The sequence below is a fragment of the Salvia miltiorrhiza genome, chromosome 4 (assembly GCF_028751815.1).
Source record: "Salvia miltiorrhiza cultivar Shanhuang (shh) chromosome 4, IMPLAD_Smil_shh, whole genome shotgun sequence".
Taxonomy (NCBI): Eukaryota; Viridiplantae; Streptophyta; class Magnoliopsida; order Lamiales; family Lamiaceae; genus Salvia; species Salvia miltiorrhiza.
Genome location: NC_080390.1, coordinates 17,898,686 through 17,911,313, shown reverse-complemented (window position 1 = coordinate 17,911,313; position 12,628 = coordinate 17,898,686).

Here is a 12,628-nt window from a genome sequence, read left to right as displayed (position 1 = left end):
GGAAAAGAGGTAACAAACTTGAATCGTTCGGCTTCAAGTTGTAGTTTCTGACTGACTCAACTAGAACACTTCTAGATTGACTTGCAATAGGACAAGGACACTCTAACAGTGGTAAGCTAACCCAATGTCGTCTCTCAAGGAAGATCTTTAAGGGCTTTTAATTATGTCACGAGAAAGCGGTAAACTTAGATTATTAAACTAAAACTTAGAAAAGTAAACTTAACGTGAAATTAAACTTAACTAGGAGAAAATGAATTATTAACTAATACTTGTAACTTAAACATAACTAAAAACTTAATCTTAAAATTAACTATGCGAGAAAGAACAAACGTAAATACTTAAGCATAATTAAACTATAAAACCTAGGTATGATTAAACGCATAAAGTAAAGGCATAATTTAAATACTTGAATTAAAGCTTCTAATCTAATGAACATAAACTAAATTGCATAAATTAAAAGAAAGCAATAAACGAAAGTAAAGCATAAACATAATTAAATTGCAGAATTTAAGGAAAGCAAGTAAATAAACGTAAATACGAAATACCATAAATCGTCTTGAGAAGCAACCTGTCACTTGATTACAACTCTAAACGAAGAACTAATCTAAAACATGAATTGAAAGAACTATAATAAGCTAACTAGAACCGAATTCGAAACTAAGAACTATGAAAGCAATAAACCTAAGTCTTTGGCTGCCTGGTCGAAACTAAGATTAGGGCAAAGGAGTTGATTCTAACTAAGTGCTGGAGGCAAAAGATTGATCTTTTGATTCACGCTCAAGCCCCCTTTTATAGACTTCAATCCAATCCTAATCATCATCAAACTCGCCTTGTAAAACTGGACTGTTAAGGAAATAAAATCGTGCATCCAAAGGTAAGTCCAGTTGTATCGTGCTCTGCAAGTCATCTTAGCTCTGGCGAGAATTGGCTAACTCTGGAAATTCGGCTCTGGAAAGGTAAGGCAGAGCTGAGAGTCAGCTCTGGTGAATATGGCAGAGCTGAAAATCAGCTCTGTAAAGTTCAGATCTGGAGATGTTGACTCTGGCAAATATGTTGACTCTGTCGATCTTTAGCTCTGCTCTGTCAAGTTTACTCTGGCGCGTAAGTCAGCTCTGATGATTTAGCTCTGCTCTGACAAGTTTGTTATGCTCTGGAGATTTTAGCTCTGCCTAGATAAGTTCAGCTCTGGAGATTTCAGCTCTAACTATGAAGTCAGCGCTGCTCTGGCATTTACGCTCTGCGCGCAGCTCTAGCGCGGGCTGTTCAGCTCTAAACACCAGAGTGCGCCTAAAAACGCCATTCTAACCCAAAATCTCCAACATTACACTCTTCCATCTATAAAACCTAAATCTCCTGCAAAGCATAAAACAAACCATAAACGCACCACTTTCCAGAATATTTAACTTAAAATAAGCACATACAAACCCTTAAAATAAGAACAATTAGGCATAAATCACTGATGGCGGTAGGGAGAACAATAGCCGAGGTGTTAGTGTCCCCTATGATGGGCCTGGTGAAGTCTCCCATGTATTGTGGAATATTCTGCGCCATCTCTTCTTCTTACTGATTTAAAGTATGCTCTGGACGGTCAGAGTCAGAGTCGGCTTTTTCCTTCCTTTCTATGGTCTGCTCTGTATGGTCAGAGTCAGAGTCAGAGCACGTTTTTTCGTCAGAACCAGACTCAGAGTAGAGCTCATCTACTCTGTCACGCGCCTCTCCTTCAGAGTCAGAGTAGAGAACATCTGCTCTGTCACGCTCCCTTCCTTCAGAGTCAAACTCAGAACCGTCTGCTCTGTCACGCGTGCGAGTGTTATCCAGAGGAGACGTTAGTTTTCTTTTCAAACTACGGCGTCCCTGCATACACAACACTTAACACATGGATTAAACGCACCAGGGGGAGAAAAAGTAAGCAAAATAAAGCAAGTAAAAATAGAAAGAAAAGTGACACAACTAAAAAGCCTAAAACATTCCCTGGCAACGGCGCCAAAATTTGACTCAACCTAAAACACCTCTAGATTGACTTGCAATAGGACAAGGACACTCTAGCAATGGTAAGTTGACTCAATGTCGTCTCTCAAGGAATATCTTAAAGGGCCTCTAATTGTATCACGAAAAAGCAGTAAAGGTTGGATTGAAAGCAGTAAAATTAACTAACACTTGGAATGAAACTTAACTAGAAACTTAAACTTAAGAATTATCTAGGCGAAAAGAATTATTAACTAAGGCTTGTAATTTAAACTTAACCAAAAACTTAATCTTAAAATTAACTAGGCAGAAAAAGAATTATTAACTACTGCTTGTGCGAAAATTAACCATTAAAACCCTAGGCATAATTAAAAGCATAAAATAAAGGAATTAACTAGGCGAGTTGAATTTAAATAACTTTAATTAAAAGCTTCTAATCTAACCAGGCAGAAACGAAATTGCATAATTGAAAGTAAAGGATAATTAAAGTAGAAGCAAGTAAATAAACGTATATATAATAAATACCAAAATCGTCGAGAAGCAAAACTGTCACCTGATTACAACTCGAATGAAGAACTAACTAAAACTTGAATTGAAAGCTAACTAGAATGAAATCTAGAAAACTTAAAGAACTATGAAAGCAATAAAAACCATAAAGTAATTTTGATGCCTAAGATTAACTAAGTGCCGGAAGCATAAAAGATTGTCTAACTAAATGCCGGAGGCAGAAGAGTGTCTCTTGATCATGCACGTTCATACCTTCTTATAGATTGCCTTCATCAACCCTAAAATCCATCAAGAACGGCCCAGCCAAGCTGGGCCTAAGAGATAGAATCGTGACTACAAAGGAAAGTCAGGTTGGAGTAGAATCGTAACTGCAGAGGAAAGTCAGATTTGGAAACGTGCTCTGCAAGCATCGGCAGTTTTGGAGACGTAGGCGACTCCGGTGAGTCAGCTCTGGAGTCGTATCTCTGAAGAATTAGGCAGCTCTGGAAAGTTATGACAGAGCTGGAAGTCAGCTCTGGAACAGTCTTGGCAGCTCTGGCAAGTGTTGGCAGAGCTGGAAGTTATAGCATTCCAGAGCTGGCGAGTTATGGCAGAGCTGGAACTCAGCACTATAGAGGTAGTCAGCTCTGTATAAGTAGTCAGCTCTGGAGAATTAGCGTGCTCTGGAATGTTCAGAGCTGGAACTTTAGCTCTGTCGAGTCTGGAATTCAGCTCTGGAGAATGAGTTATGCTCTGGCGGGACCTTTTCTGCTCTGGGCACCAGTTTGCGCCAGAATACACAAATTTTGATCCAAACACTCCAACTTAGCATTCTTTCTCCTGTTTTATCTAAAGCTCCTACAAAGCATTAACAAACTCATAACCGCACCAATTTCCAGAATATTTCGCTCAAATATAACATAATCAAACCCCCAAAATACGAACAATTAAGCCTAAATCAATCTCTCCCAAGCCTAATGAAAGGGCTCGTCCATTCCTTGGATGAAGTTCATGATTTGAGCTCTGATCTAATGTGTTTTGTGATTAGGGTAATACTTTTTCATGAACTTCTCACATGCCTCCCCCCAAGTGGTTATGGAGTTACGCGGCAGAGATAGCAGCCACGTCCTTACCCGATCCTTAAGTGCATAAGGGAAACACTTAAGCTTTAACTGATCCTCGGTAAGATTCAGCAGTGGGATGGTTTGCACTTGAGTCCAAAATCGCGAATGAACTGCAAGGCGTCCTCATTCGGTATCCCATTGAAAAGAGGTAGAAAACTTGAATTATTTGGCTTCAAGTTTTAATTTCTGACTGCGGTGGGGGTGCACAATAGCTGAGGTGTTAGTGTCCCCTATGACGGGGCCGGGGGAAGTCTCCCATAAACTGCAGATTGTTTTGAGCCATCTCTTCGTTTTCCGCCTTCAAAGTTTGCTCTGAACGGTCAGAGTCAGTGTTGCTTCTTCCTTCCTTTCTATGGTCTGCTTTGAACGATTAGAGTCAGAGGCAGAGTTCGCTGGATCGTCCAGATTGATGTCAGAGTAGAAAGCTTCTGCTCTGTCACGCGTGCGAGTGTTATCCAGAGGAGACACTAGTTTTCTTTTCATACTACGGCGTCCCTGCATACACAACACTTAACACACGGATTAAACACACTGGAGGGAGAGAGTAACAAAAACAAGAAAAAGGAAATAAATAAAGCAAGTAAAAACAGAAAGTAAAGTGACACAATTAAAACGCCTAAAACCTACCCCGGCAACGACGCCAAAATTTGACTCAACCTAAAATACCCCTAGATTGACTTGCAATAGGACAAGGACACTCTAGCAATGGTAAGTTAACCCAAGTCATCTCTCAAGGAAGATTTTGCAGGGCTTCTAATTGTATCGCAAGAAAGCGGTAATGATTGTTGTTTGAAAGTAGTAAAATTAAACTAAAGTTTGGAATTGAAAACTTAACTTAAAACTAACTTATAATTAACTAGGCATAAAAGAACCAATAACTAGGCAGAAAAGAACAAAACGTAAATACTCATGCGAAAATAAACCATTAAAACCCTAGGCAGAATTAAACGAAACATAAATACGAAGCAGAAATAAACTATTAAACCTAGGCGGAATTAAAAGCATAAAGTATAGGCTACTCGCAATTAAATACTACTACGCTAAGAATTTAAATACTTGTAAATAAAAGCTTCTAATCTAATTGACATAAAAGAAATTGCAAATTGAAAGCGTAAACATAATTCATAACAAGGCAAAGAAATTAAAGTAAATACGAAATTCCATAAAACGTCGCGAGGATGAAATCACTGTCACTTTATTACACCTTCGAAATAGAAAACGTAACTAGAAAATGAAGATGAAATCTAACTAGAACAAAACTCGCAAAAACTTAAAGAATAATGAAAACTAGAAAACCCTAAACGTTTTGGTTGCCTGACGGAAGATCAATAATTCCCAAAGGCAAAAGAAGTTGTTCTAAAAAGGAACAATTGACCCGTTTTTATAGACTACCGATCAACCCTAAAAGCCATAAAAAACGGCCCAGCCAAACTGGGCCTAAGAGATACATATCAAGGAAGCGTGCGCGCACAAGAGATTGCAGCGAAGGATAACTTATTTGGCAAGTCATGGTAGCTCTGGAAAGTCATGTCAGCTCTGGATAAGGAGGTTGCCAGCTCTGGAACAGTGTTGGCGTAGGTAGCTCTGGAGATGGTCAGCTCTGGAGCTCAGCTCTGTCGACTCTAGAATTCAGCTCGGGCTTGGGATTGTTAGCTCTGGCTTTGGCACGGGAAATCCACTCTGAGGAATAGACTTCAGCTCTGTCAGCGCGGCAGCAGAGTATGCACCGTCAGCGCTGGGCACCACTTTGAGTTAAAAATAGCAATTTCTGATCCAAAAACTCGAACAAAGCATTCTTCCTCCTATTATATCAAAATCTCCTACAAAGCATTAAACAAATCCATAAACGCACCAACTTCCAGAATATTTCACTCTAATTTAGCACACTCAAACCCCCAAATTAAGAACAATTAGGCATAAATCAGTTCCCAATGCATGCAATGATCACTTTTGTCTCCATTTGAATTTAAAAAGATGGCTGATGTATTAAGTGGGTTTTGGGGCTGATTTAGGCTGCATTTGGGCTCTAAAATAGGGCTTTAAAACCGGCCGAAGTCCCTCTAAAAATTAGCTTACCCTTGGCCCTCTATACGGGCCCATAATAGCTCAAACTCGAACTAAAAACAAACTCGTATTAAAATAAATATGCACTTTGCTTTTCATACTTTGAAATGAAAAATATACATGTGTATATATATATATATATATATATATATATATATATTGATTTAAATCAATATTACATAAGAAAATAAAAAAATAATTCCCTCAAAAAAATCTATTTTCCGTTTTTCTTTAAGAGAAAACCTAGGCATCATGTCTTATTAAGTTACCGCGAGGAAAATTATTCTTATTAACCAGGAATTAGGGACCTATCACATCCTAATAATATCAATAAGACCATATGAATCCTAGGATCAAAAATCTGGGGTATTACACTTCTGATTTAGGAGAACCTCTTAGTAATAGGATTCTAGTGTCAAAAGCATTAAGATCCTTACGTGATAAATTTAATGTTAAAGTCTCATCTATTGAAGAAACTCATAATGCAGCCACGACGGATCTTAATAGGCTAATGAGCATCCTAATGACATGTGAGATGAACATGGATTATCAGAAAAATCTTTACAATAGTAGAGAGGTCTATAAGCCCATTGCTCTAAATGTTGGAACATTTGATACAACATCACTGCAGAACGAGGATGAATTGGAAGAACTCGATGATGATGCTGCTATGGTACTGTGGACTACAAAAATTAACTTCATGCTCCAAAAAATTGAAAACAAATGAGATAATTTCAAACCAAGAGAATCATCATCCGAAAGTACACCAAAGAAACACTTCACTCCTCTAAAAGCTTTGTTCACAAGGAAAGCTTATACCGACAAATTTAAAGGTTCAAGAGACTTGGATTATGTCCAATGTCGTACTTGTAAAGGATTTGGATACTATGCAAATAAGTGTGCAAATACCTTGAGAAAGTACAGAAAGAACCTATCAGTGAGCTTGAGTGACGAAGATGGTGAAGTTGACAATAAAGAAGAAAAAGATGAGACAATTACTATGATGGTATCTTACAAAGAACCTAGTACACCAAGCCAAGAGAACTTGAACAAAGCTCTTCAAGTTATAGAGGAACGAAAGGAGATCATTGAGCATCAATCTCAATTTTCAGGAACACTGATTGTTAGGAAACGCTCGCTTGATGAATATTTTGGCATAGATTAGAATGTTGAAGCCGATGTGTGCACATATACACCAACAATTGAAGAAAACAACAATATTGTTAGCAATATTGTGCAAACCGAACAAATCATTGTAAGTAATGAATATCCAGATTATTCAAACTTATTTTGTTTTGCTTCTTCGTTGAATGGTGAATTAGATTTAATACAAGAGAAGGAAACCGATCTCTTAGTAGGGAATTTGAAACAAGTGTACTCTGAATTCTTGCACTAATAAAAGATTCAATCCATACGGCTCGAATCTCTCACACAAGAGAATGTTAATCTTCAACAAACTCTTGAAAAGATGGAGATAAACCTTACAAAAAGAGATACCAAGATGGAGGAGATGAAATTTCAACTTGAGATTGCAACCGAAACATTTAAGAAATTGAATGCAGGTACAACTAAACTTGATGAGGTATTATCTATTCTGCATACTAAGACTGACGGTTTAGGGTTTTATAAAACTTTACAAGTCGTTTTTCCTAAACTTGTTACTATAAATAAAAAATCTTTTGTCAAAGAAGGAGAAACATCATTTATGACTTATGATCATGCACATCATGTTGAATAATCTAAAAACACTAAGTCTAGATGTAAATTTTGTAAAACCCAAGAGCACTCTAACCCAAATTATTTTAAGTGGAAAAATATAAAAGCCATGTCCAACCAGATATTTCCACATTCCAAAAAGAACATATCTTCTACTCCATCGGGAAAAACATGGGTTCGAAAGTGCAATGTAGTTTGTAATGTTGCTTTTGCTGTTCTAAAACCTAACATTTCAAGTATATGGTACTTTGATAGTGGATGTTCACGACACATGACAGGAACACGAGATTTTCTCGTAAACTGTTAACCTATTGATGAAGGATATGTTACCTATGAAAGTGGAACAAAAGAAAAGATAGTTGGCAAAGGAACCCTAATTATTAAAGGTTTACCAAATTTGAAGAAAGTATTCCACATCGAAGGTCATAAAACAAATCTTGTTAGCATTAGTCAACTTTCAGATGATGATCTACAAGTCAAATGTAATAAAATTTCTTGTGATGTGTTTGATAAATTTGGCAAATGTATTTTGACTGGCTTAAGATCTCCTAATAATTGCTATCTTGTGGATGGACTTACTTGTAATCATATCATGATCGACGACACTATCTTATGGTATCAAAAGTTAGAAAATTTCAACTTTCGAAATATAGAGAAGCTCATCAGGTATGAAGCTGTTGAAGGTAAAGGTAGAGATTATGTGAATTTTTCATATTAGTGGGAGACATGTGATAACTAACGGTCTAACCCTAGCTGTCGCCATTAACTGTCGGCGCTTCATGGCGCCCTCAACCAACTCCGCCCTATTTTCGAAGGTTTCTACTAATTTTGATCGTCCAATAACTTCCCCATGTTCAGCAATAGTTTGCGATTCCAATCCTGCAACCCTGCCGCAGGCCACCCTTAAGCTCTGGCTGCGACGCTCAGGTCAGCCACCGCCGCTGACATGGTTTTGTTTCCTAAAATTGGAGCCCTTCCGCCTAGGGTTTCGTTGAATACTTCTTTGAGTGAGGCAACGGCTTACCCTAATAGGGGCTCGATCACCACTGCAGCGCACATCCCTACCCTGACCGTCGGGTATATCTCTACACCGACCCCCTCGATTGATGATGGGGCGGGGCCGGCTACTACCTCTGGAGTGGTGTCGGCCTTCAAGATTTTGCCGTAGCCAACGATACAGCCCGAAAACCCTAAAGTTCCACCTACGGTTCCGCCAGTTCCTAGTGTAACCGATGCCCAGGCGGTTCCCTTTTCCTCCGGCATAATCACCGTGCTTGAGTCACCGATGGGGGGTGCCAATCAGCTGCAGGACCCCTCGACTATGGCTGAGCTACCTCCACGCCGGACGATGAGGCTCAAAACTAAGCATCACCCGCCTCTCCATGGTCTGCATGGGGGAGATAAGTTAGGTCTCACTTTTGCAGATACTCTGAGGTCAAAGGAGAGCTGTCCGACTGACATTCCAGCACACGATTTTACTGTGCTCACTCCGACGATCGTCAATGATAAGCCTTGTCTTATCCTTTCGGAGGCCTTCCACCAACGTCAGATTCATTCTTTCACTCACGCTATTCATGGTCGTCTCATCTTCCGCAAGGGTGATCAGCCTAGGTTCGCTACTGACCTCTATGCTGAACTTCAACAACTTTAGCTTCTTGAGCAATCTTGGCGGATCATACCGCTAGGGACAGAGTATTTTACTCTTAAATTTTTCTCTACTGCTGACATGGCAGTTACTTTTGCGAAGTCCACATGGCTTTTGCGGCCTAGTATTCTTCATCTGCAGGAGTGTGTTCTGAACTTGTATCTTTAACTTGCCGCATGAAGCGTATTAACTTGTTTGGCCCAGGTATGGAGGAACGAAGTCCACATGGCTTTTGCGAACTTCTCTGGCCCAGGTATGGATTCGTATCTTTAACTTGCCGCATGAATTTTAGCATCTGGAGGTGCTTTCGGGTATTCCTAGACACGTAGGCGCTCCTTTAATTGTTGATGGATTATCTGCGCATGCTGTTGTGGGTCATTTTGCTAGAGTCTTAGTTGAGATGAATGTCTCTAAGTCTTTGCCTGATTACTTTGATGTTAGATGTGGTGATCGTGTTTTTACGATTGAGTTTGGTTATGAGGATCTTCCCTACTTTTGCCATGTTTGTTGTGTTGTTGGCCATGCTTCTAACACCTGCAGGTGGTCTAAGTCGGATAATGACACAACTGTCCAGGAAAAAGCTAAGGCTAGAGATGTTGATAGACAGCAGAATAGGTCTGATTGGTGTCCTGTGGTTCAGAAGCTGCCTACGGCGGTCCCTTTTTCTGGCCTGAAGACTGTGGCCAACAATGCTACGATTGAGGTGGATGTCACGGCGTTTGGGGTGGGGGTGTCAAACCCCCCCCAGAGACATGGACCAGGGTGCTCAGGTGGCTCAGAATGTCTATTTTGGACAGAGCCTTTCTTTCTCAGGACTTCTGTGATCTTTGGACTTCTACTTCGGTCTTGGTACTTCCCAGATTAGAATCGGATGATTCACTGATTCTTCTTCATTGTTTGGACTCGGAGGTTGCCCCTCTGGCAGACGGTTCTGCTTCCTCACTATGTGGTGTGGTCATGAGGATTTTCTGGACCAGGTGAGAGCCTCTTGGACTCCTCCTGTTGATCTTCAAGGTCATGAAGAAGCTGAAGCTCCTCCGCCCCGCTCTCAAGACCTGGAATAAGGAGGTGTTTGGCAACTATAACACTGCCTTGGCTGATCTTCTGCAGGATTTCAGTGCGTTGCAATAGAATATCGATGAGATGTGCTATTTGGATGTGCTTTTTGATCAGGAGGTCACCCTTCAGGCTGAGATGGGGACGTTATTAATGCGCAAGACTGAGCATCTCAGGCAGCAGAGCAGGATCACTTGGCTATTTGATGGGGATCGGAACACCAGGTTTTTCTATTCTACGGTCAAGTATCAAGCATTTCAGCATTTCAGCATTAATGGGGTGCTTTCTGATGACACGATAGCTGCTCACGTGGTTGATTTCTACAGTAGCTTATTTGCTGAGCCTCCTTCGGACCCTGTGGATAGATCTTGGATTTCTCAGTATATCCCCGCCTTGGTGTCTGAATCCTATGCGGGGATGCTCATTGCTCAGCCGTCTGCCATAGAGATCAAGGACACGGTTTTTTTCGATGGATAAGGATAGCGCGCCTGATCCCGATGGGTTTTCTAGGGCATTCTTTCAAAGTGCTTGGGAGATTGTTGGGGAGGACACTATTGCTGCTGTCTCTCACTTTTTCACGCATGGTTACATCCCAAATGGACCCAATGCCAACTTGTTATGTCTTCAGCCCAAAAAGTTGGATGTGGTGGCCATTTTTGTAACACCCCGTACTTTTCATCATTAGTAATAGTGTCGATTCGAGGTACTATTGAGAGTACTGCAATTTTTGATATGATAGATTTTTGATTATTTTAGATGAGACAGAGTTTCTTTATAGATAGTGATATGAGTTGTTAGAACCAATGACAGAGTTAGAAAGTGAATAGCTTTGAGAAAACGAGTAAAGTTAGAGATGATGATTGAAATTGAGAAGAGATTATATTTTATTTCTGATATCGAATATAGAACTACGGGTGAGACTGACTGTCCTATTATGTTAATAGAAACAACGGGTTAGAAATGAAGTTGAGGAAAAAGAGTGAGATCCCCTATAGAGAAGAGTCGATTTGAGAGATGATTCGTTTGTCTGTAAATGTCGATTGTTTTTTACGTGACGTTATGTGAGACTATTTGTTTGACTGATTATGTGGATTTTTATTACGTGTGTATTTATGATTAAGTGATTATGATTTTTCTTGAGAATGATAGCACGTGAGTTTTATTTTGAGTTTTTTTTATACAACGAGATTTATTTTCATCGAGAAATAGTGAAGTGCCGATTTATAAAGAAAATTTTCTAACAATATGTTTCAAATTTATTTTTCTTGAGATGATGTAAAATTGATTGTGTGATTAATTGCACTAATGATTACTACTATTATTTTTATCTTTGGCCACATAAGTACATACTATAGTCTTTACTTTAATTAATGAGTAATACTACATGATTAAAAGCTACTACACACTATCATTCTCACATCTAATATTTTATTTCATAAAGCATTTGCCTAATTAGCCAAGTGGACAAGTGGATTAGGATGTAGAGGCTTTGGGAGACAATGATGAAGAATATTACATTTGATCTTGTGGATCAAAGTGTGTATCAAAACAAATCAAATTTTCTCTCACTTCTCACCTCTCACCTCTACCTCTCCCCCCCCCCCCTCTCTCATTTATCTTTCCTCCATGAACCTCCATTAGAGAGACCTTCCAAGCTTCTCAAAATCACATCTATGGCATAATCCTTCACTAAATCAAGACCTAAACACTTTCTACACATGAATTCAAAGAGATTAGTAGAGTTTAAGAGTAGAGTTTAAGCTTGAAGCTAGAGAGAGGAAAATTTGTGCTTTTACTTTGTCTTGGGTAAGTGGTGTTCTTTTTAAAAAAATCTAGATTCTATTATATTCTATGTGTGTTAATATGTAAGGTTGAAGTAAGAAACACCCCCTCCCATTTTCCTCAAATTTTCGAAAATCAAGGGGTTTCCCCTTCAAAAAAATTTCAAATTCTTTTCTTAAATTGGGATGAGATTTATGCTTACTAAGATGTTGTGAGATGATTGCTATGTTGAAAAGCTTTGTCAAGTGATGCAAATTTTTACTTAGGTTAGTTTGCCTAAAATTGGGAATTTTTGACTCTATGGTTTGAATGATAAATTGATGATTAGTATGAGATTATGAGATGTCTAAGATGATGATTGAAGGAGTAGATTGATGATTTGATGTGGATTTTTTATTTTGATGTGAGTTAGTTTGATGAAAATTAGGTATATGTGTCTCTATGCCTAAAATGGTTAATTGATGGTGTATATGTGTAATTCAGTGACTTAATTTGATAAACTTAAGGATAGATTAATGTTTCATGTGCATTTGTAAAATTTCAAAAAGTTTAGTTTAACAAAAATTAGGACTTTCATGCCTATGTGTTAACTATATGAATTGGCTTAGGATAAATGATATTGAGCATGCTAATATGTGAGATTTTACTTGAGTTTAGTTTACGTAAGTTTTTGGTATTCTCATATTATGAAGTCAATATTTGGTTTGAAGATGTTTGTATGCTAATTAGATATTATATAAGCGTTTGTCATGCTTTAATTGAGAGTTTACATTGATAAATGGTTTTGCTC